At 45.3% G+C, this 23,556-nt stretch overlaps 1 protein-coding gene across 9 annotated transcripts in view; it reads right to left on the reverse strand.

Annotated features, from left to right (window-relative positions):
- Positions 1 to 23,556, reverse strand: part of FAM110B (family with sequence similarity 110 member B) — a 97,070-nt gene that overhangs the window by 27,482 nt on the left and 46,032 nt on the right. For 2 of the 9 annotated variants that reach the window (XR_003437411.1, XR_003437409.1), the window contains one exon: positions 13,089 to 13,387. The exons of 4 other annotated variants lie outside the window; for them this stretch is intronic. The gene's annotated coding sequence lies outside the window, so the exon portion shown is untranslated. Of the gene's footprint in view, positions 1 to 13,088; positions 13,391 to 22,630; positions 23,102 to 23,556 lie in introns of those variants that run through there. 3 more of the 9 variants (XR_003437408.1, XR_003437406.1, XR_003437407.1) reach the window with 2 other exon arrangements.

A 23,556-nucleotide genomic window follows, 5' to 3' on the forward strand; every position in this document is an offset into this window, starting at 1 on the left:
CACCAGATTAACATCTGCATGTCTAAGCTGTAAAAAAAAGGTACTTTTCAAACCACACTTTTAAGGTTCAAGAGGGAATCTTTGGAGGTTTTAACCTAAGTGCCCTGGAAGATGTTCGCAACTGAAGCTCCTGCAGAGCTTGCTGATTTGCAGCTGGAAGTAAGAGTATGTTGAGTCAAAATCTCCTTAGTGCAGCCTCTCTGGAAGCTTCTCGGCTCCTTGTACCATGGCCATACATGCCTCCCTGAGGACCCCCGCTTAGAAGTAATCATTTGCGATGAAGTTTTTCATCCCAGCCAGCCACCTACTAAACCTCCCAGCACAGACCTTCCGATACAGCGCCCTGGTGTCCCATTTGGTCCTGCAAAACAAGACGGCCAGTTTCAGGATGGGAAGAGTGCTTGAAATCTGAACACCCTGGAACGCGAGGCTGGTTTTATCAACCTGCATGGCCCCCACTAGTGGGATAAGCATTTCCACGACAGAATGAGCTCATTCGTCAAAGGCGTGGAAATGATGTCACAGAACAAGGTCGGTGCAGAGAGGAGGAAAGAGAAAAGAAATATGTCCAATTAAGTTCCTCGGGATTATGGAAAAGGCACTGTTATCAGTAAAGAGATTGATGATAACCGGGAAACATTTTAAAAACTTAATGACATCTGTGCACGCAGGACATATCATTTTCATATCTAAGGATCTCACTGTAGAACCTTTCTGATACTCGCATTTTGGAGGACAAGAGATTTCCCAATATTGCAGAAGTATTTATAAAGACAGATACTTTTTTTTTTTTGCAGTACGCGGGCCTCTCACTGTTGTGGCCTCTCCCGTTGCGGAGCACAGGCTCCGGACGCGCAGGCTCAGTGGCCATGGCTCACGGACCCAGCCGCTCCACGGCATGTGGGATCCTCCCGGACCGGGGCACGAACCCATGTCCCCTGCATCGGCAGGCGGACTCTCAACCCCTGCGCCACCAGGGAAGCCCAAGACAGATACATTTTGACTTATTTTTTTAAAATGCTGTCCTGTACTTAATCTCTTTGTGTTTTCTAATGAAAGAGGAAACCAGAGTCTCTATTAAATTTAATGCAGATTAAATAAGGAAATTGCAAAGATGCCTTCTGGTTATAAAGACAGACCATGTTTATTGATGTAAGTATTCATTAGGTACCTACTACATGCAGCAATGATCAGAGAAATCACCCCTGGCTGGTATCACTGTGCATCAGGTCAGCTGGAAGGGGCTTTACAGATATTCACACATCAACTCCCCCCAACAGTTCTATTAGGCAGGAGCTGTCATGAGCCTTCATTTTACAAATGAAGAAACCGAGGCCCCGAGATGTTAAGATGCTCAAGAATTTGCCCAAGAAAATGCTCACTGCCCCTCAGCTAGAAAGAAGTGGAGCTGGGACGTGAATGGGACCATGCAGGGCCATGATCACGTCTGCCTGATGAAGAAACCAAGGTCCCGAGAGGTTAAGGACACCCCCAAACTTGCTCCCCCCACCTTTGGCAATAGCTCTGTCTCTCTGTACTTACACGTAAGACTGAGAACTCTGCACCTTTCCTCTCTCTAAGCTTCCCCAGCTCTTTTCCTGAACATTGGTCCACGGGTTGTCCTGCTGGGGAGTGGACTTGAACAAACGGCTCTTTGTTCCTGACTCTGCGTCCAGCTGCCACTAGGAAAGCCCAGCGCAGAACCCTATCGACTCTTCTCATGGCGTCGGTTTGCTTCCTGCTTTGTTAGACTCAGAGAAGTGACGTCACTTAGATTCCCTAATTGGTTTACCTACTATCGATTATGTTTTATTTTATTTTCCGTGCTTCAGGGATTCTGGACAGAGCTGCACAAAAACGCTATAAAATAAACCTGTTACAAAAGAGGCTCTTTGCTTTAAGCCATCCCATGGGGTCATGAGACATGTGCTTTCTGGACTCCTCACTTGCTTTTTGTTAGGTCTTGAGGGAGTGGCTAGGCTTAGACTCCTAGAGGCAGCCCCCAGATGCCGTGTGCATCGCATTAAGGAGAAGCTCGAAATGGTTTTGAGTTAACAAACTATTCCGGATGCTTTCCAGTTCGTTATATCCTCCAGCCTCTGGAATCCAGAATCACAAGCCTGAAATGGAATAAATTCTGTTCTGGACAAGAATAAGGTCATTTACTTGTCTCTTCCGTATCTCTTCCTAAGAGGATGAATGTTCACTCTTTCATAATCTCTGGGTTAACTGTCATGACACATCCAAATCTCAGTGTCTGCGAGGAAGAGGACTCCCAAGACCTGTGAAATGGGCTGATTTATTACTCTACGGCCAGGTCACAGAACGACCAGGAGTGTGAAGGCACACACATCTGGTCTGAATTTTAGGGCGCACATGTTTGTATGTTAAAGGGCTAAGTCAGTTTCTCCTACATTCCGGCAAGGTTCTACACGTCAGACAGAAGGGCCTCCCTGGAAAGGGGACATCTCGGCAAAGCTGTGAAGGAGGTGAGGGAGGGATCACAGAGACGCGGGGGGAAGACGAGTGCGGAGGCCCCCGCGTGGCTGGCAAGAGAGGAAGGAGGCGGGCGCCAGGGGCTGCTGCAGGACCACGACTCTGCCCGCGCACAGCCGGCGCCACTGGAGTGAGGGCTTGGACTCAGGAGTCGGAGGGGGCCCTCCTCCGATGCTCTGCTGAGAAGAGGCTGCAGGGGCCAGGATGGAAGCGGGGACCAGCAAACCAGCTCTCACAGTGATCCCAGGGGTTTGGAGCTTGGTGACAGTAGTGGGGTGGGGAGAACTGGTCAATTTCTGGATATATATTAAAGGTGGAGCTGACAGGATTATTGTACAGTTAAGTCCCCTACATACGAACGAGTTCCGTCCTGAGAGCGCTTTGTTTAAGTCCAACCAAGTTAGCCTAGGTACCCAGCTAACACCATTGGCTATATAGTACTCTACTGTAATAGGTTTATAATACTTTTCACACAGATCATACATAAAAAACAAACACAAAAAATAAAGAAAACATTTTTAATCTTACAGTACAGTACCTTGACAAGTACAGCACAGGACCAGCTACATCACCGCTGCTTTTACGCTTGCTTCCGGACATCCTGGGCTTGAAATAAAGATTCTGTACTACTGTGCTCTACACAGTACCGCAAAGTACACAAAAGCACGAGCCCTTAAAGAGGATGCACGCACGTGGCAGTGAACGCCAGACACGTGAACTAACTTACGTGATTGGACCTGAGAACGCATATTTGCATCTTTGAAAGTTTGCAACTTGAAGGTTCGTAGGTAGGGGACTTGCTGTATCTTCCTTTGTTCACTGTCTGTCTCCTATACTAGTATTCAGTTCCACTGGAGCAGCCTTTGTCTGTTCTCTGCGTCTCCAGAGCCCAGAGCAGTGCCTGGGACACATACGTCTACAGATACCTGGTGAACCTGCCCAAGTTCCAAGCGCAACCAAATGGCCAAACTAGGTTCCAGCCCAGGCCCGTCTCACTTCCAAATTCCAGCTCATAATCACTGTGTTGTTTTGCTTCTGCTAACGTTACATGCAGAACGTTACGAGGACATGCAGGGGAATTCCCTTCTGTAGTCCTAAAGAAAATGGAAAACGAGCCAGGAAAGTCACTTTAAGAAACTGGCTGGGATAGGGTGTGGGGATGGGCACGAGTAGGTGAGCAATGGAATAGTTCAGAAAGTAGTGTTCGTCAAGGTGAGTCACAGGTTCTGAGGAAGGTGAAGTTCCCCAGAATTCACAGCGATGCAGCTACAAATTAAAACAGCAACACCACCACTCGGCCTCTCTGGGGTCTGATGCCAGTTAAGACCGTCTCTCGTGCTGCCTGAAACCCGAGGACAGCACAGCACAGAGTCTGGAGAGGCACCTGCTGGGTTTAGATACGGCCTCTACCTGACCAGCTAAATGTCCTTTGGCAAGATACTTCAATTCCCTGTGTCTCAGTTGCCTCACCTGTAAAAAGAGATATGGCCCGTCTCCTAGGAACATGAAATCGGGATGAAATAAATTAACACGTGCAGAACGTTTAGAACAGTGCCTGACTCACACGGATAATTAACCCTTACTGAACGCTGGTTACTTCACCTGTGGCTTTGTCTCTCACCCCAGTGCCAGCAAATGCATCTAACACTTCCCCGACCCATCCAGGTAACTACGAAACCCTCTTTGTTGTGTGAGTCCAGGAGGAGAAGGCTTGCATCCCACTCCTGAGGTTCAAGAGAGATCGGCGTGAAGTCTTATTTTCAAGGACGGAAACCACGAGGCCAGTGTGAGGTTGGCTGTGATGAGGGAGGCCCCGGGGCTCAACTACGGCTTTCAAAGAAAGTCCTGAGAATTCCTGGAAATGTGTAATTTATTCTTGTCTCGTTACCAGAATAATTAATTATTAAATATTAAATCTATTTTACTTTGGGGACAGCAACTATGGCTTCTGGGAGAATCCTCCTGGGCTAATACTATCCATCGTCATGGAAAGGCGACCAGTCATAGAGAGAATCTGTCAGGACTTCTGAGTCCATCTCACATCACGGCAATAATCTGGGAAAACGGTGTCTCCCTGTACAAATATTAGCCTTGGAGTTAGTAGTGAGTCCTTCCCTTCTTAAGGGACAGGACTTGCTCATTAAAGACCCAGAAGGCAGGCTAGAGCAAACTTATTAAGTTCGTGGATGGCTTTGAAGGCAGGGCAGGATGTGAGTTACTTTAAAACATAGAATACAAAAACAAAGAGGCCAGGAGTGAGTGTGAGCCTTTTGAAAAATGCTGGAGGGCTTCCCTAGTGGCGCAGTGGTTGAGAGTCCGCCTGCCGATGCAGGGGACGCGGGTTCGTGCCCCGGTCCGGGAAGATCCCACATGCCGCGGAGCGGCTGGGCCCGTGAGCCATGGCCGCTGAGCCTGCGCGTCCGGAGCCTGCGCTCCGCAACGGGAGAGGCCACAACAGTGAGAGGTCCGCGTACCGCAAAAAAAAAAAAAAAAAAAAAAAAAAAATGCTGGAGAAGTCACTTACACCCTCCTCTGACGTCTACCTTCTTCCTTTGCTTGCTGAGTTTTAGCCAAGACCTGAGTCCAGAGCAACTGTGGATATAGATACCTATGAAACACCGTCAAAGATCTGTACCCAGAGGACCCTGCTTTACCAGCGAATCACTCTCAGTGAGAGATTTGTTTTCTTCTTTTGCAGGAAACTTTAAAAGACCCCTTAAAGCCATAAAGCCAGATGATATTTCCTCTGGGGATGTTCCTGGGAACACATGGCTAGAAATCGTTACCAGGCTTGATGGGAACCAGCACTCATCTAGAACCAGGCTGGATCAGGCAGTCCCAGCAGTGAGGCGTAGCTGCAGGATGCATGGGGGTCCTTATGAGCCATACAAACAAATGCTCAGGGACAGACCGGGGCACTCGGACTTTGGAAGTCTAGCTTACACAGGGCGACCTTACACAAGGTCATCATTTTTCAAGCAAAACTGAATTCGAACTTACTTGTAAAAATGACTAAGTAAGCTACTGATGGGAAGATACTAATTTTAAACTTTAATATTGTTATAATTGTAAATTGTACTAAAACCAACCCAAAACAGAGTTATATTTTTTTTACCCATGGCCTTTGGCTGTAAGTGTAACTAGTCCGAGCTATGGCTATCCGGATATCCACGGGTGAATTTGTTTCTTAGTTAGATAAGACACAGGAAGTGCAGAGCACAAGGCCAGGGACAAACCTGGCCTCAGTGAATGGCTGAGAGGATGCAGTGTTAGGCCCTCCAGTAGCTCCTGGAGTCAGGGAATGAGGGGCCTATGCGGGGACACAGAAAAGACAAGCCCTTCTACTGACTCACCACATGTTTATTTCAGGGTCTAAACAGTTTGCTTAAAGAAGCATTTGTGCTGGGACCTTTTAGAAGTAGTTTATACACTTCTACACCTGTTTATTGCTAATGCACGGCTATCACATGACTACAGTACATGTAAACACTGTCTGTAGGTGTCCGCTTTTCCAGACTTCCGGTACTTCTCACGGAACCAGGCCATTAGTTATGAACTGTCTTGTCATTACTCTTGTGTCCAGAAGTCTCCCAACCCCTTCACAATTCCTTCCTCTAATCTATTTAAGTTCAAAGTTTAAAAATCCGCATTAAATATAAGTCAATTAGGCACTGGAGGGACAGTTTAGGAGGGAAGAGTGTATTTTCATGGCATTATACTGAGAGGGCCATTTTCTGAGCACAGAATTATTTTTTAAATTTACAGGTAGATGGCGGTTGGGTCTGGCACAAAATCAATGTGTGCATTTAGAATGTTGCTTTCTGTTTGCAAAAGAGATGCAGAGAATTGCAAATAAACATAAAATTATTTTTATAAAGATTAATAAATTCACATAATTCAAAAGTCCAACCTTTTTCCTAACATAAAATTTACAAATTGCTATAATCAAGTAACATTATCCAATCAAATCCATTTTAGAGAATCAGAAATAAAGCTATCTTCAGAAAAGTAAAGTTCCAAAATGACATTTAGAAGAGATTTTCTATTTGGCCTATTACAATTTGGAATCTATTTTCCCATAGCATCTTTCAGAGCTATTTAAAGAGGAACCTTTTATTTGGGGAACAGTAACCACCAGTGTTTCCCCTTCTATGTCATTCCTTAAAGTGTTTGGCACAATTTACAGCACCGTTCAAGTGACACATGCAAATGCTTAATATATAACTGACTTTCTGTGGAAATTTTCACAAAAACTGAAAAAAAAATGCACTTATTTTAATCTGATTTTCTTCCCTCTGTTGGTCTGCATTTGAAATAAAAGAAGGATGTTTAATACTTGGCCAATAACACAGTCCACATCAAGTTTTGATATAATTTTTCTAGAATAAAGAGAATGCTTGGTCCAGGGGCGCTGATTTATGCTAAATAAAGAAATTATGAGAAAAATAATGCTGCCAGGTAAAATATACTTGCAATACTGTTATCTTTACTTAAAACTGAATTACATTTTCATTATACATAAACCAGTGTAACATTTCCAACTGTGATCATTTATTTATTATTTATTTCTTCACTGATTCTCCATAGGAGAAATTTACATTTTAATTGTCTTAACCAGTTCCTTTCCTTTTTGTCCTCTACAAATTAAAGTGCATAATAATGTCATAAGTACATTTCATAAATAAATAAAGATAAATTTCTTTTTTCTAATCATAGCATTTAGTAGTACTTTCTGGTTTGGGGCAAATTAGACTGCTAAGTACATTTCCTCCTCCAAACAAGTAGGTATGATAATATAAATCACCTGCGTGAAAGAGTTTCTTGAATAAATACCTCTAAACAGCCCAAATGTAAACAATGGATATTAAGAAGATAGCAAGTTCAATTCCTTCTGCATCAGTGTCTGGGCACCTTGCCACCGTCCAGGATCGCTGACCTCATCTTCCTGTCTGTCCTTCAACCATGGCAGTGGAGGAGTATAAAAGCCACTCGAGACACCGACAAGCTGTCCTCCCCAAACTGCCCTCATGCACCACCTGGCCAGTAACCAGAAAAGGGGTCCTACCCAGGCTTCGTACTGCAGAAAACGAAATCAGCATTTTTTAGCGCCCTTAACAGAAACAGCTACCGTGACTGTGTTTGAGAGCGATGAGTAAATTCAGCCCTGGGGTCTGTAACATTTCTGTTTACAAGACTCTCACCAGGGCCAAACCTGAATAGCAGAAAATGATTCCTGCACATATTAGGTTACTTTTGTTAACGTGGATTTTAGTCTTTCTTGCTGATTCTGTGCCGACCACGTGGCTCCCTGGGAACCGACGCAAACTTCCATTCAATCCCTCATCTGGTCCTTTGATAAGCTTTATTTCTAGAACGAGGGCTTTGGGCCAATCACGGGGCTGGAGGTTTAGGGTGGAGGCGGAAGTGACAGTAAACAGATAAGACAGAGGACTTTACAGTCTAGGGGGGAAGATAAAAATGAAGCAGGCAGACTACAGTCCTGCCACGTGCAGTGTGCTATAAAAGAGGACGGCGCTGCGATCCAAAGGCCACTCTACTGGCAGCACCCAGAGCGGAGGAGTTGCTTCCACCTCTAGGAGCATCTGTCAGAGCTGAACAGGGTCACTGGGTAGTTGAGATGCTGCATATCGGGTGCCTTGGGGCATAATGGGCACCCAATAAACAGGAGGTATCAGGGTGGGAAGAATAAATTACTTCCGGCTGGACCCCGGTGAGGAAGTAATGAAGTTCCTGGGAAGGGTGAGGAAGAATTCCTCAGCATTTTCACTGGGGTTCACAAGGTGGCAAAGCGGGAAAAGGGGCAGGTGCCCCTGGCAGAAGTCATGACCCACCAAAAGCCAAACCAGGGAGGGTGGGAGGCGCTGCTTTTGGGTGGGGGGGTGAGGCGGAGCCAGGGCTGGAGCTGGAGGCCTCCTGGGTACCTGGGCTCCCGGGATCTGTGGGGCTTCTGGGGCAGCAATGTCCCCAGGAGGGGACACTGCAGTCCAGGAGGCCAACAAGGACCAGCAGCCGATTCCAAGTTGCCCGTTTTCCTGAGTGCACTGGAAAGCCTCACACAGGACTCAAGCCAGAGGAGAGGCTTCCTGGAATTTTTCAGGTCAAGTCTGAAGTTAAGGCCTGCCTGGAGGTGGCATCAGGGCTGCCTTCTGGGGTCCTGCACCCACTCTGAAGGTCTCCCCACGTCAGTGCTGGTTCAGGTTTGAATAGCCCCCATTTCCCTATTCCTGAAATTGCCCTTCGACTTCCCTGGTAGCGCAGTGGTTAAGGATCTGCCTGCCAATGCATGGGACATGGGTTCAAGCCCTGGTCTGGGAAGATCCCACATGCCACGGAACAACTCAGCCCGTGCGCCACAACTACTGAGCCTGCGCTCTAGAGGCTGCGAGCCACAACTACTGAGCCCACGTGCCACAACTACTAGGCCCACGTGCCACAACTACTGAGCCCATGTGCCACAACTACTGAGCCCATGTGCCACAACTACGGAGCCCACGTGCCTAGAGCCTGTGCTCCGCAACAAGAGAAGCCACTGCAATGAGAAGCCCACGCACCGCAACGAAGAGCAGCCCCCACTCGCCGCAACTAAAGAAAACCCGCGCACGGCAATGAAGACACAACACAGCCAAAAATAAATAAATTTATTTTAAAGGAAAAAGAAATTGCCCTTGTTTATGGAAAAAAATAAAATAAACGTCCACAGTCTGAGAATTAGTGAAGGATCTTCAAAATCTCCAAAATCACCATTTCTGAAGCCTTTTCTTTACTGACACTGGCAGCTTCATGCTGCTCCTCCCGGGAATCTTCACCTCAGGTTCAGGTAAAAGTGTTTTGGAGTAAAAATTTTTGTTTTTTTCTCTATAGAGCTGATGAATATGATAAAATAAATCACACAAAACACTATATGAACGTTCGGGTGTGTGAGAAGGGCTGACCCCTAAAAGAATGAAATCAGTGAGTTCCTTCGCCCCCCACGGCCACTGAGGAGGTTACTTTAGCAACAAGTTGGAAGAGGCAGCACAGAAGTCAGTTTTCCCACCCTCAGATTTGCTCTGAGCTGTGTTTAAATCAGCTGTGCTCCCTGAACACAATTAAACCAACCTTTTGTTTTTTAAACCTTTATTGAACTATCATTGCTTTACAATGGTGTGTTAGTTTCTGCTGTATAACAAAGTGAATCAGCTATACGTACGTATACATATGTCCCCATATCCCCTCCCTCTTGCGACTCCCTCCCTCCCACCCTCCCTATCCCACCCCTCTAGGTGGTCACAGAGCACCGAGCTGATCTCCCCGTGCTATGCGGCTGCTTCCCACTAGCTGTTTTACATTTGGTAGTGTATATATGTCCATGTCACTCTCTCATTTCATCCCAGCTTCCTCCTCCCCGTGTCCTCAAGTTCAGTCTCTACGTCTGCGTCTTTATTCCTGTCCTGCCCCTAGGTTCTTCAGAAGCTTTTTTTTTTTGGATTCCATGTATATGTGTTAGCATACGGTATTTGTTTTTCTCTTTCTGACTTAACTTCACTCTGTATGACAGTCTCTAGGTCCATCCACCTCACTACAAATAACTCTATTTCATTTCTTTTTATGGCTGAGTAATATTCCATTGTATATATGTGCCACATCTCCTTTATCCATTCGTCTGCTGATGGACACTTAGGCCTCTTCCATGCCCTGGCTATTGTAAATAGTGCTGCAATCTTTAAATGTGCAAACCTTCACCACCCAAGGCTTTTCATGACCATCTGTGACCCAGCACGCTGTCGGCATGCAGCCCCACAGGGACCAGCACAACGTCTTGGGCATGCTGGTGGCACTGGGGACCTTCTCCAAAACTGTAATCAAGGCCCCTTTCTCTTGTACAGACCATAGCACAGGATCTGACTCATTCAGACAACCCAGAGGCTCTTATTATTATTCATTATACTAACGTCTCCCCAAAGTAAACGACTGGAGGCTTTAAATTATAGGTGTTCTTTGCAAGGTTGAATGACCCAAGACGGTTTTAATTCTTTTAGGCGTTTTTAAAGTCAGGAGATTCTGCCTGCACACCACAAAACACACAGTGAAGCCCACAGACAGCTGGTTGATTTAACGAGCAAAGAAGACGGCATCTCTCACCCCCAAAGGGACGGCAGATATGAACGGTAAACCTAGCGATCATTCTGGAACTGTCAGTAGGACTCGCTCTGTGTAATCCAGTGACTTGGCAGTCTGCCTACGGAGCATACCAGCGGGGCCTTCTTTTACAATGAAGACAAACAAACAAAAACTTTTATAGTACAAAAATATTTCACTAAAAGCACCATGAAAATACACGTCTCTCAATATTAACTTCTGGACTCTTTGATAATTAAAAGTAACAAATAATAGAAAGTCAGAGAAGTTCTACAATCACTAAGGCATCTATGACGATATGAATTGCCTTTAAAAGGCTAGGAAAATACTTGCAAAAATAGTTGACAATATTAAACTGGATGTGTGAAAAAATGTTTCAGTGACAGACATTCCAAATAGCAACAGGACTTGTTTGACTATTTTCACTACAGATGGTCCCTCGCTTTAAAAGGTTAGGACTGTCGAAAGAACCAAATACACTGGCAGCGGGCCATGTGTGCTCAACCATCAATAGCAAAAAATGACGGCTCTGTGTGCTCTACCAATTTTTTGTCAAAACGTTAAGACTCTTTTTACTGTTGGTTATAAATGCACAGGGGAAGGAACACGATAACTTAACACATTTGATTTAGCAACATAAACACACCGGGGATTTGTTGTTTCTTCGTAAGAGCAGTTTGAATGCTCTGTGTTTGCCTCCCTCATTTCATCCCACAGCGTATGAACGGGGCGAGCATCTTCTCTATGCTCTCAAGAACTGTCACTCTCCTAAGTTTGGATCAGCTTCCAACATTTAGTACTTCGTGCTTTCAAAGTCGGAACATCTCTGAGAATTCCTTTAAAGTGAAGTTTTCAATGGTGTCATTTGCTCTGGGATGCCTTTGTTCTTGTTGTCACAATCACTTTCCTCGCTTCTCTTCGCTCGGCTTCGGTCTGCATCTCTAGAGCCCCTGGGATGACAGCGGTGTCGACCTCCCCAAAGTCAGCACGGCCTCTGCCGACGTCTGATGGGAATCTCACGTCCAGCATCATCACTTTCACTGCTCTGCTGTATTTCCATCTTGGTTGACGGAAGTTCCCTTTTTAAGTATCCAGGTTTCTAAAATGTCACAAGTTATCACCTTGGGACAAGGAGGAAACACAACTCCATGCTTCCCTGTCTCTGGGTGAACTGACTAGTAACTGTGCAGTGACCCATCACTGTCAGATTCTGAATAAAGTGACGTGACTGGTCATTGGTCAAGATGCACAACTGCTGTTTACTTAGTGATTTATGGGCTGAAGAGCTAGCTGTGAGGTTCGTACTTCATGCAACTAAAGCTAATACACTGCAGTAACTGAAATTTGGACAGTGGCTTTAAGCAACTGGTTTTATTCAGCTAAAACGTGTAACAGAAATTGACGCAGATTGGAACCCCATAAAGCAAAGAGAAATGATGGGGCAGAATTCAAATGCACCAGTTTTCTTCCAACTCCACGGGCTACAACAGAGCATTTCCTATTTGTTTAAGCTGGGGCAGCAATCACGTTCCTAAGGTTTGCATGAACATTCAGAGTTGAAAAAGACATCCGAATCTAGGAAAAATGAAACATTCTGAAAAATAACAACCCATCAGGTAGTACAGTTATGATGAAACCCAGGTGTATCCAGCTCCAGAACTTGTTCTCCAACCTTAGGTAACATGCAGCCCAAAGCTATTTTACGGGAATGGCCAAAGTCTTTGAAACAAGCCCCTCCTCACCCCCATACCAGAGCACCTGGTTCTACTGCTGGTGACAGCTCTCGGCTGCAACGTGTTTGGTTACCCATTCGAGGAAGCTCTCATCTCACAGGAAAGGCAAAGAAAAGACTTCTTTTTCTGTACACAACTGCTAGTACCCACTGCCTAATACGTGCCAATGATATGACAATAATGTTTTCTCCCAGAATGACTGACTTTTCTGAAGCACAAGTCTGATCATGTTACTCTCTTCTTGAACCTCTTTAATAGTTTTGAAGTTTCTAGCCTGAGCGAGCAATGTCCATCCTGGTTCATGGAATGCCCAACGTATGAGAAGCAGCGTGTGTGGGAAGGCAGTGGACTTTGCGGAGGTAGGGAGGGCGAGGTGGGGGCTTGCGGAAGTTGAGATGCCCCACTGAAAACACACGTGGCATGAGAACAGAAAAAAGCAGAGCCCGTACTGGGGGTTGTGACAAAGGCACAGCAGCAGGAAGGGAAAACAGAAGCTGAGGGCGGAGGCAGAGGAGGGAGCCGCAAGGCACCTGTATTGCCAGGACCTTGGTGGAAATCAACTCATTTAGACAACGAATGTGACTAGCTTTATAGTCATCTTTGCCCAAACAAATACCTTTCCATAACTGAAATCATGTACTCTAGGTTTAAAGTAGTTGGCTACATTAAAGAAAATATTAATTAGTTAATTTAGGTATAATCTGAAGCAAAAGTCAGACATGAGGAATATATAATTTTATTGAAGATCAAATTATGTAAACAATGGTAAACTCTAGCATTACAATCAAATTACACAAGAAGAAATTAGTACACTGTAGATAGATCATTTCCTATTTTTTTTGCTCTAAAACAGAAGTGAATTGATTTGTGGGAATATCCTTTTGCTGCTCTGGGTCATCTTTTCCAAGTTCTGTCGATCAGAGGTCCTCCTTCTGTCACTGAGGCAGGGTGCCTCACTCTGAATTCCACTGAAGCGGTGGCAAAGTTATCTGCAATCTGCTTCTGTTAACATCCTCACTCTGCTTTAATGTAAACGTGTTATTGAAACGTGTTGGTGAATAAGTCAGCATTGTTGAAAGAAAGGAAAAGTAAGATGGGCTGGTCTAGAAAATAACTACAAGCAGCGTTAATACAGAAGATTTCCTTTCCTTTCAAGTTTTAGATACAGGGCCTGAGCACCATTTAAACAGAATGAATACAAGTAAGCAAACGCTATAGCTCCAGCTTTCGGCTTTAGTGTCTCCCTTGGGGAATACACAAAGCACGTGGCCTGGGACTCAAGCTAAGACAGTTACTACTGCCTCCTGGCTGGTGGGCACAGACCTGCAGAATCAAGGAAATAGGTACCAAGAGGTACAAATGATGGTGAGCGGCCAGAGGCCATTCGCCATTTAGAACCTGGCCGTCTTGCTGGCTGGTGATGTAAATACACCACGATTAAATTACAGTGCAGTAATGCACCATCGAGAAATTAACTCTTGAAACACGAAAAATATTCGATTTTAGAGGAAGTCAGTTTACCTAGATTGGAAATCAATACAGCTCTTAATTAATGATATCCTGTGGTTAATTCTAACTAAATACTCATTATAGTCAAGGCTATTTTGGGATTAAAATGAAGTTATCATTTGATGAAAAGGTTAGAAAGATGTTTAGAGATTTCATTGCCATTGGGGAGTAACAATTGCTGGCGCAAGTTTAGACACAAATTAATTTACTTTTTAAATGAGGTTAAACTGGTATGATTAAGAATAAATGGACCCTCCAAGGTCAAGAACAAGCAGAGTGCTCAGGAGAGCTGGTCAAGGCATGAACACTCGAGACTCCGCTTACTAAAGGCATCCACACCACCTGTGTTTGATTTGTATTGTGATCCAGGCACAAGATCTGATTGTTGTAAAATTGCTGAACAGACTTAGGATATGAAACAAGTTTTATTGTAACGATAGGTGTTATGGGTGGAATTGTGTCCCTCTAAAATTCCTATACTGAAGTCCTCAACCCCAGGACCTCAGCATGTGACCTTACTTGGAAACAGCGTTGTGCAGATGTAATTGGTTAAGTTAAGATGATACACAGGTGGGAGGGCTCCTAATCCAATATGACTGGTGTCCTTATATAAAGGGGAAATTTGGGCACAGACACACACACACAGGGAGACGCCACGTGAAGATGAAGGTAGAGATCAGGGTGATGCTTCCACAAGCCAAGGAACCCCAAGAACTGCAGCAGAGACCACAGAAGCCAGGCGAGAGGCATGGAACAAGGAATGAGCCCTGGCACCCGGACCTAGACTTCTAGCGTCCTAAACTGTGAGGCGATACATTTCTGCTGTTTGAGCCACTCAGCTTGTGGTACCACATTAAGGCAGCCCTAGCAAACGAATACAGTATGTGAAACGTACTCAACTGAGAACAGAATCAACACATAACACCTGCAGGTTGCCCTCTGTGAAGGAGTCTACCCCCCTTCAAAGGGAATAATAATCTTATGGGACTAAACGACAAGCCCCGCAAATTGAACTAATGACTATTTTCAGAGTTACGGAGGAAGAGCCAGGTTAAGTGTAATAAGTGCTATTTCACTATTTGCAGTCTGTGAACGTGTATGTGATGGGTATGACACAGCACCAGGAGAAGAGAGCTCATACTCCCTGAATTCCAAAAGATTCTCCTAGAATCTAAGCTACAAGAGGGAAAAAAGGGACAAAGAACAGAGATCGGGGCAGGGAGAAGTTTAGCCAGACAGCATTGCCGGAGCACTTCTGGATGCAGAAAGCCTGGATAAATTCACAAAACGCAACTAGGACACTGAACAAAAGGGCGGTATTCTGAATGCTTAGAAATTAGGGAACAGGAAAGAGAATGGAGGGGCGGACGGAAATCAACAAAAAGTGTTTAAATGAAAATAAGCATGTAAAACATACAGCCTTCATTAGGCCCACCTCCATGTAACACCATATACTACATGATAGGAAAAAAAACACACATTAAGAAATGTTATAAAAAATACATACTTTTCTCAGAGTTTCAAAAATATATTTAAACACTGAAAATTACTCGTGTTTAATTTATAAACTTATTAAGTATTCATTTTAAAAACTACATTTTAGGGCTTCCCTGGTGGCACAGTTGAGAGTCCGCCTGCCGATGCAGGGGACGCGAGTTCGTGCCCCGGTCCGGGAGGATCCCACGTGCCGTGGAGCGGCTGGGCCTGTGAGCCATGGCCGCTGGGCCTGCGCGTCCAGAGCCTTTGCTCCACAATGGGAGAGGCCACAGCAGTGAGAGGCCCGCGTACCGCAGAAAAACAAAAACAACTACATTTAAATATTTAAGTGTATCACAGTTACCTACTATATAACCTTGAATATTTCCATACATTCCTTTAGATGTTACTCTCAGTTTAAACTAAGAAATTAGCAGGAATATAGACACTGCACACAAAATCTACTGTCCAGGAGGAACAGTGAACAATTATTCATTTTGTCTGGGTAGGGACGGTGGGCACGTCTCCGTAAGGAAGTTGAGATTTAAAAGACAGAAAGAGTACAGAAACAGCAAAGTATGATTAAATAAAATTATGTTCCCCAGATCAATCTAAAGCCAGGCCCAAAGTGATGGAAAAGGAAGGCTCAATTAGCAGCAAGAGAACATGCCGTGTCCTAGCAGGCGTTACTCTGCTTATGTGAAGTATGATTATTAATAACATCAAATGTAATACTTCTCAGATGAGAAGAGTCTATTAGTAATTTGAAATGAATGCTTTCCTTTCAATCATTATAACTATTCAAAAGCCAGATATTAATCTTAGATACTTTTTTTTTTTTAAAATACTAGCAGAGAGTTAATGTTCCTGGAACTACCCGGAAGGGCTTAGAGACTATTAAGTGTGTTTCCATGGTAACAGACTGCTTCACCAGGGAGAGATCATTTCACGCATTCCCTAAAACACAACGACCACAAGGGGAGAAGAGAGATCTGCATTTTCGCTTTTCAGGGTCATCATCGATGGTGATTTTTGGTAGAATTTCTATTTTTATGAGCGTGCACACGGCATTCATGGTCAGAAGTTGCCTAGGCTTCAATTTTTCCTCTTCTCCAGTGTGTGGACGACCTGGGATGTGTGCTCTGAGGGGGGCCTCGGGGGTGACAAAGTCACCCACAGATTTCCCTCTGCTTCCTGCTGTGAGTTACAGCGCCCCGCTTAATCCAGTCCTGACGCTGTGTCCCCAGAGACGAGACGGGCTGAGCTGAAACGTGGGACCTTCACAACAGCTTTCAAGTAGATGGAGCACACGGTGGCCGCTGTCTAGCAGGGGCTCACGAACACCAGCTGGACAAATGAGTCGTGACCGATGGCCAGGGGGTTACGAGAAGGAGCGAGCAGAAAGCATGGACGAGGGCAGGCTTACACCCCAACTGCAAACAGGTGCAGCGATGCTCGTGACCGGACGCTGACGGTCACCAATCCCTGAACTAGGGCGTCTCCACCAGGGATGCTGCTGGAAGGAAATGCTCCCATTCTGCTTTGCTTCACCGGCAATTCTGGCTGGAGAGGTGAGTGTGAAAATGCCCTTCTCTTTTATCTTACAGGCATTGTTCTGACCCTCTACAGACACCTGTGGTCCACCAAAGGGCAGCATTTATTAGGGGGACAAGGGCCCGGCCAGACCTGCAGTCATGGACCTAAGTGGAGAGCAGTCCCACGGGCACGGGACTTGTGTGCCTCAGTTTCCTCCAGGTACAAGGATCTGGACCATGTTGAGGATCAAGTGAGAAAGTTCAGGTAAATGCTTAAAAGGGGGCGGAGTGCACAGCATGCATCCAATAAATGTCAGCTGCTGTAACTATTACTGTTCAAGTTATTAGTACTGTTAATATTAAAAATCAGGCAGTGTCCTCTGCGAGGCCATGTGGAGAAAAACTCAAGTCAATCTTTATAAATGATGAGAGGAAAACACTGACATTCTTTCAGAGTGTGCACAGACCTTAGCCTTTATTTTTAACAAAACTAGTTAACTGGAACTGAATCTTGCTAACGGGTGACACATTTGGGGAGAAGGACAGAATCATACTTCAGGGGCAACAAAGAAAATTTTCTAAAAGATGCCATAATGACAGGAATACGTTTTTAAAGTAAAAATTAGTTTCAATGGTATTTTACTTCTATGAAATGCTTTTTTTTCCCTAAACGATGATCTCCCGATCTGAAAGTAAAGAAGGGCCATACGAACTTTGAAAATTAATAACTTTAACTTAGAAGTAAACTTTATCATCAATGCCCCCATATTACATCTACTTCTCAAAGTCTCTGTCATATCATTACAATGCTAGGATGTTTATGGTGTTGCTGCAAGTGAGTGTCTTTTCAAATTGTCATGATTATTTTGGTCCTTATTTGCGTCGTAATCCATTTATCACACCAAATTGAATAACTGCAAAGTGAAACCACGGGTGTTGATAACAACAACAACAAAATGACCAGGGGAAGAAATGTACTTTGAGTAGTAGAAGGTCACGGCTTTGAGTTCAGATTCTATTACGTCTTTTTTGTGGAAAGCAAAAACCATAAAACTGAGACACCCACAAGTAAATCAAATCACAGAACTAAATTACTGAGAGTCTAAGGCACTGTTTTGAGCACCCCAGCTGAGGGAAATAGCAGTCAGATATAAGCATTAAACAACTAAATAGATTCCCCAACGCCAAGGATAAGGTTGAGAGAGATCGCTCATGTTCTCAGAACTGAAGGAATTACAGCTTAGCCACCGATGGCCTTCAAGTGACGAAATACTTTATGATCCTTGCCCAGTGAAGTCCACGGCTTCACGGGGCCGATGAAGAGAGGCGGCCTATGATGGGCAGCATCGAGACCATGGAGTTGCTGTGAAATAAAACCACTCGTCTGTGAAGGTTTTATTTCAGCTTGTCCCTGCCCTTTGTCGGACCATTTAATTGTCATCCTAAAACCTCAAAGCTTTATTGCAGAGTTTTCACCGCTGCTAAAGGAATATTCATGGCGCCAGGCTCTGCTCCTGTCAAAGACAGTATTTATGCCCATGAGAAGATAAAACTGTTGTAACCAGGGAAAATGTCGCAGATTTACAAGGGATCAAATTTACATGGTAGCAAGTGGATGTGCCTGGGTTTCACCTTGTGAGCCCTCTGACAGAAAAGCAAGCGTGAAGGCTGAAAAGTCTGTCCTTGATGGCTTTTGGACGAAATGTCACTTCCCCTCTGGCACCACCCCGTCCTCTCACGCCGAGGATGAGGGCCTAACTCTGCATTGGCGTTCAGTGTTTTCAAAGCGTCCACACAAATTCTAGGGCATGCAATCAACCGAGAATCCTAAATGTTTCTTAAGTTTGGGAAATGGGAGAAATAGAAATTGGTTTATGAAGCCAGTGTTCATATTCATAGTATCCCATAAAAAGCAGCATATACGATCCCCCCTCAAATCTCTTCCAAGAACGAAGAGAACACATTATGGAAAGAAAGAGGAATATTTCACTGAGTTCAGCACTTAACTGTGAAGGATGGAGCATTCTGTCTGTCCTTTTATTGTAGGAGTTCTAAACTAGACATATGACTTGAAAACATCATTTGGGCCCTAAAGGAACTGGGAATTCAGCAAGTCAGTAAAATAATGAAGACAGCTGTGGAGTGACTGGGGAGGTGAGGAAATTCAGTGTTTCATACAGACTCACTGAATATATGTATGCATGTAGTAAAATGAGTTTTAATGGAAAAACTGAAAGTTGTGATTATTGTTTACAATTAATTATGACATTATCTGTAATCCTAGCATACTATACCAGGTGTAAAGCAATTGCATATTTTATATTCTGTGCATTGCCTGAAACAGGCACCATAATACAATTTATTTTTTCATTTAATTTCATTTTGGCAAAACAGTTCCTGGGCTGCTCCTAGGAGCCAGGTGCTGTTCTGACCACGAGGGATACAAAAATGACTGCAATCTGTGCTGTCGTTGAGATCACAGACCGGAGAGAAGAGACTCCGTTTGAATGGAGAGGGTCTATTTCAGTGCAGAATGAAGGCACACGAGGGGCCGTGAAACCACCTGCAAGGGGCGGGCGAGGCTAAGTCACAGGCTCAAGGGAAACAATAAGCCGTCCCGGAAGGAAGGACGCCCGGAGCAGGCTGCCGAGGCCGTGCCAGGAGCAGGGACGGCACAAGCCCAAGGCCGAGGGCAGAGGGAGCCTGGCATTCACGGGGGCCGTGGGTCCCTTCCCCATCCTGTGGGAAACCCTGTGAGGGAGGAAGACAGAGCAGGAGAGGTGGACAGACGGTCTCAGGGAATCCTATATCCAAGTGAGGGGGCCTGAACTTGACCTTGAAAGGGAGCAACCTGATGCTTTAAGTCAGGCTGGTGCTCTTTGGAGTGTGCAGAGCAGATCCAAGGGGGCAAGGAGGGCAGCAAAACTCCAGGGAAGGAGGGACTTGGGTTTGAACGAGGTGTCCCATAATGAGCTGTGCAGGAGGGAGTTTTCCTTTGAGGGGCGTCTCTTGGCCTCATCCAACAGATATTTTTGAAAAGCTGCAAACAAATTCTGTAAGCCAAATAATATTTTCCCATTGACAATTGACTCATGTTTATAGTAATTTCATTGATTTAAAAGGAAACTGGCACTGGGCCCGAGCGTGGTGAGAACCTTGGGGTTCGGCTGTCTTTGGAGCATGTTCCAGCTGCAGAAGCATCACCTCACGTCGAGCTCACTGGGACATCAACGTGTAAAACAGGCAGACGCAGAGGGCCTGGGCTAGAGCAGAGCCTCCAATCTCAATGCCCCTCGGCCTTGAAGTCCCTAGTACTTGAGGGGACACAGCTGGAAAATTACCGATGAAGGTGAAGTCATTCGTTCTACAGATTGGCCCACGAGGTGCCGGCCCCAGCAGAGGTCTACTTTCGGAGCCGGGATGTAGGTAGGAGGAGACAGAAGGGCTCGTATCCTGGCTCTTCCTGTGTGAACCACACAACTTTGAAAAATCACTGTCTCCCAGGCACCTGCTGCCTCATCGGCCAAGCTGAGATTACAGTTCCCCCACCCCTCAGGGCTGTTGAAGTGAACGCACTTTGTGAAACGTGTAAGTCTGTCATCAAAAAGCTAATCGCTACTGCTGATAGGTAGCCTCAAATCAGAGGGCTGGGAGCGAAGCCCGTGACCTGAGTCCCCGGTGACCAGGAGAACCATCATGGCCCCCAGATGAGGACAGAGGTGACGGACAGCACTGGTCTCTCCGGGGCCACCATGTGATAAACCCGCTGGAAGGGGAACCTCTGGTTGGCACCTGCAGCAACTCCTGTGGTTCCAAGAAACCTTCAGTAAATCTAAACTGTCAAAAGAATACAGTTTCTAAATAGGAAAGAACTCCCCAAAAACCAAAACACCAAACACTTTCCTCCAAAGTCTGAGAAACACCGGGCACACCAAACCATCACAGTCGACGCACTTTGGCAAGGTGGGTAAGGACGGATCTGCAGCCAGACAGACAAGGGCTCGAATCTCACCACGTGATTACCTGCTTTGTTCAACAACTACCCACTGTGAGAACTACTGGAGGTGATGCACATAAAGGACTTGGCGCCACACCTGGCCCCTGAGAAGCGCCCAGTAAATGCCAAGCAAAGCCCCAGCTCCACAATCTCCTACTTGGGCCACATCACGTGCACCCTCACCCTCTGGAGCTATCCGTCCGTTACCACGCCAGTGTCTTCACTGGGAAATGCACAAGCCCCGAAATGCACTGTAGAGCATCACCCTCTGGTATTGACCTGGGAGGAGACTGGGAACTAAAGGAGGCGGTTTGTGAAGTATGTCACACATCACAGCAATAATGCACAAGCTGAAAACAGAAGTAGCGCTCTACGACATATCCTCAGAAGCACACAGCCATCCTACTCATGCATGAGGCTAAGTGCCAATAAAGTGGCTACATATTAGTTTAAAATTTAAGAACACTTCACATAGCACTTCAAAACCGGGTTTCAATAGTCTTAAAAATAAGAGATCGATTGGATGCGAATGTCTAATTATCAAAAAGTGCTTTGAAACACAGTCGTTGTATTTAAGATTAATGAGATACACTGCAAACACACATAATGTCAAGTGTCACTAATAAAGTACAATGAGAAACCCTAAAATGCTGCAGATCTGGCATAAAATGTCTTCTTAATTTCCTGGTTCTTAATCGGAGCTTTAAAGTCACAGGTTAATATAGCTTTTCTTAATTGTACTGAGCATCTCTTATTTGAATGCTTAGTGACCAAAGGGTGTTAAGAGTAAGAGGTTCTCTCCAAGGCTCTGAATGAGGCACCTGACTCTGGCTGGCCCTCCTGGAGGCCACTCAGATGAGCTGAACGTCCAGCTGTGAAGTGAGCCCAGTACACAGCTGATGGACACCAATGCTGCGTGTGCAAACCAGTGGTGCTCAAGGAATGCAGCCAGGAGTAAACAGCTCCACAAAAGCAGAATGCAGCACGTTGCATAATGGAGACAGGTCCTGGGCTGCTGGCCCTCTTAACCCCCGCGTGGCCATGTCCTGTATGCGCAGACGCTGCTGTCACACTTGTATGACAGCAGACGTGAAACCCACAACTGTCCTTTTCGCGTACAGGACATCCTTCAGTCCTGTTAAAGCCCACAGACTGTTCTCAGGCCTCTATCATGTTGGATTCTGTGCTGGATTCTAAAGACACAGAGTTAAAACAAAATTCCTACCCTCATATCACTTACAATCTACTAGAAACAGGCGCAGCAACTTCCCGTAACACAAACCAGACTAATTAGCGCCCTTTATGTCCTCAGAGAATGAAAAGAGGACGTGACTGCACGCATAGCCCGAAGGGACCACGAGTACACGGAATCTGTAAATTCTGAATAAACGCAGAGTTAGGGATAAGAAGAGTCTCCACACAGCAGAGGAAATCTGAACTGAGCCCCCCAACTGAGGGGGATTTTGATTGAGTTTCTACTTGTGCTTCTTGCTGTCAGTGGGTCTGTTCTACCTTCTGGAGGTGATGCTGTTACTTTCCTCTTGATTTTGTTAGTACATGTCTATTTAGATGTCACTCAATTATGGACATTTAAGAACTGACAACAGGGCTTCCCTGATGGCACAGTGGTTAAGAATCTGCCTGCCAATGCAGGGGACACAGGTTCAAGCCCTGGTCCCGGAAGATCCCACATGCCGCAGAGCAACTAAGCCTGCGTGCCACAACTACTGAGCCCACGTGCCACAACTACTGAAGCCGGTGTGCCTAGAGCCCATGCTCCGAAACAAGAGAAGCCACCGCAGTGAGAAGCCCGCGCACCGCAACGAACAGTAGCCCCCCCTCTCCGTAACCAGAGAAACCCGGTGCACAGCAACGAAGACCCAACGCAGCCAAAAATAAAAATAAATAAAAAAAATAAATTTAAAAAAAAAAAAAAAAAAAAAAGAACTGACAACAGCTTTCCAGTCTGGGTTGTTGAATAAAATTGTTATTTTTGTGGAGGGCTTTCCAGGTTGACAAACAGCTTCATCCCTGTCCAGTAACTTAATCAGTCCTCAGAACTCTGCTAATGTGGCAAAACACTCCGCCGTTTCCTCTCGGATTTCAACTCCAGCCCACCTTCTCCTTGTGCGCCCTGTGGACGCCCGGGGTGGCTTGCGTAGTGCTGCTTGTTTATTCATTCTCTCAGACAACTGAGAGCCCGAGCCGTCTTTGCACTAAGGGAAAAATTTTACATCAACTTACCATGTAACTTGAGAATCATATAAACGCTTAAAGCAAAAAACAATTTCCAGACTACTTATAAATGTACCTAGTATGTACTGAATTGTGAAAAAATCTGAAGGAATGAAAGGTAAAAATTCTTGGATTTTGCTCAAAAGACTTTTTTTTTTTTTTTTTTTTGGCCACGCAGCATAGCTTGAGGGATCGTAGTTCCCCAAGACTTTTGTTTTAAAAGGAAAAAGTAACTTTTGAAATGGGCCTCAAAGGAACGCCCAGCCTCTGGGAGCCAGGAATTGATAAGGAATTCCAGGCAAGGAAAAGCTCGTCCACTCTGATGAGACAGGTATGTGAAGAACAGGAGGAGACAAATGGATATTTGTGTTTTGGGGTTTTTTTTTTTGTTTGGGGGTTTAATTTTGGCGGGGCGCGGCGTGCTGCATGGCATGTG

The sequence above is a fragment of the Aethalodelphis obliquidens genome, unplaced genomic scaffold (genome assembly GCF_003676395.1).
Source record: "Aethalodelphis obliquidens isolate GAN/ISIS:26980383/991018 unplaced genomic scaffold, ASM367639v1 scaffold33, whole genome shotgun sequence".
Taxonomy (NCBI): Eukaryota; Metazoa; Chordata; class Mammalia; order Artiodactyla; family Delphinidae; genus Aethalodelphis; species Aethalodelphis obliquidens.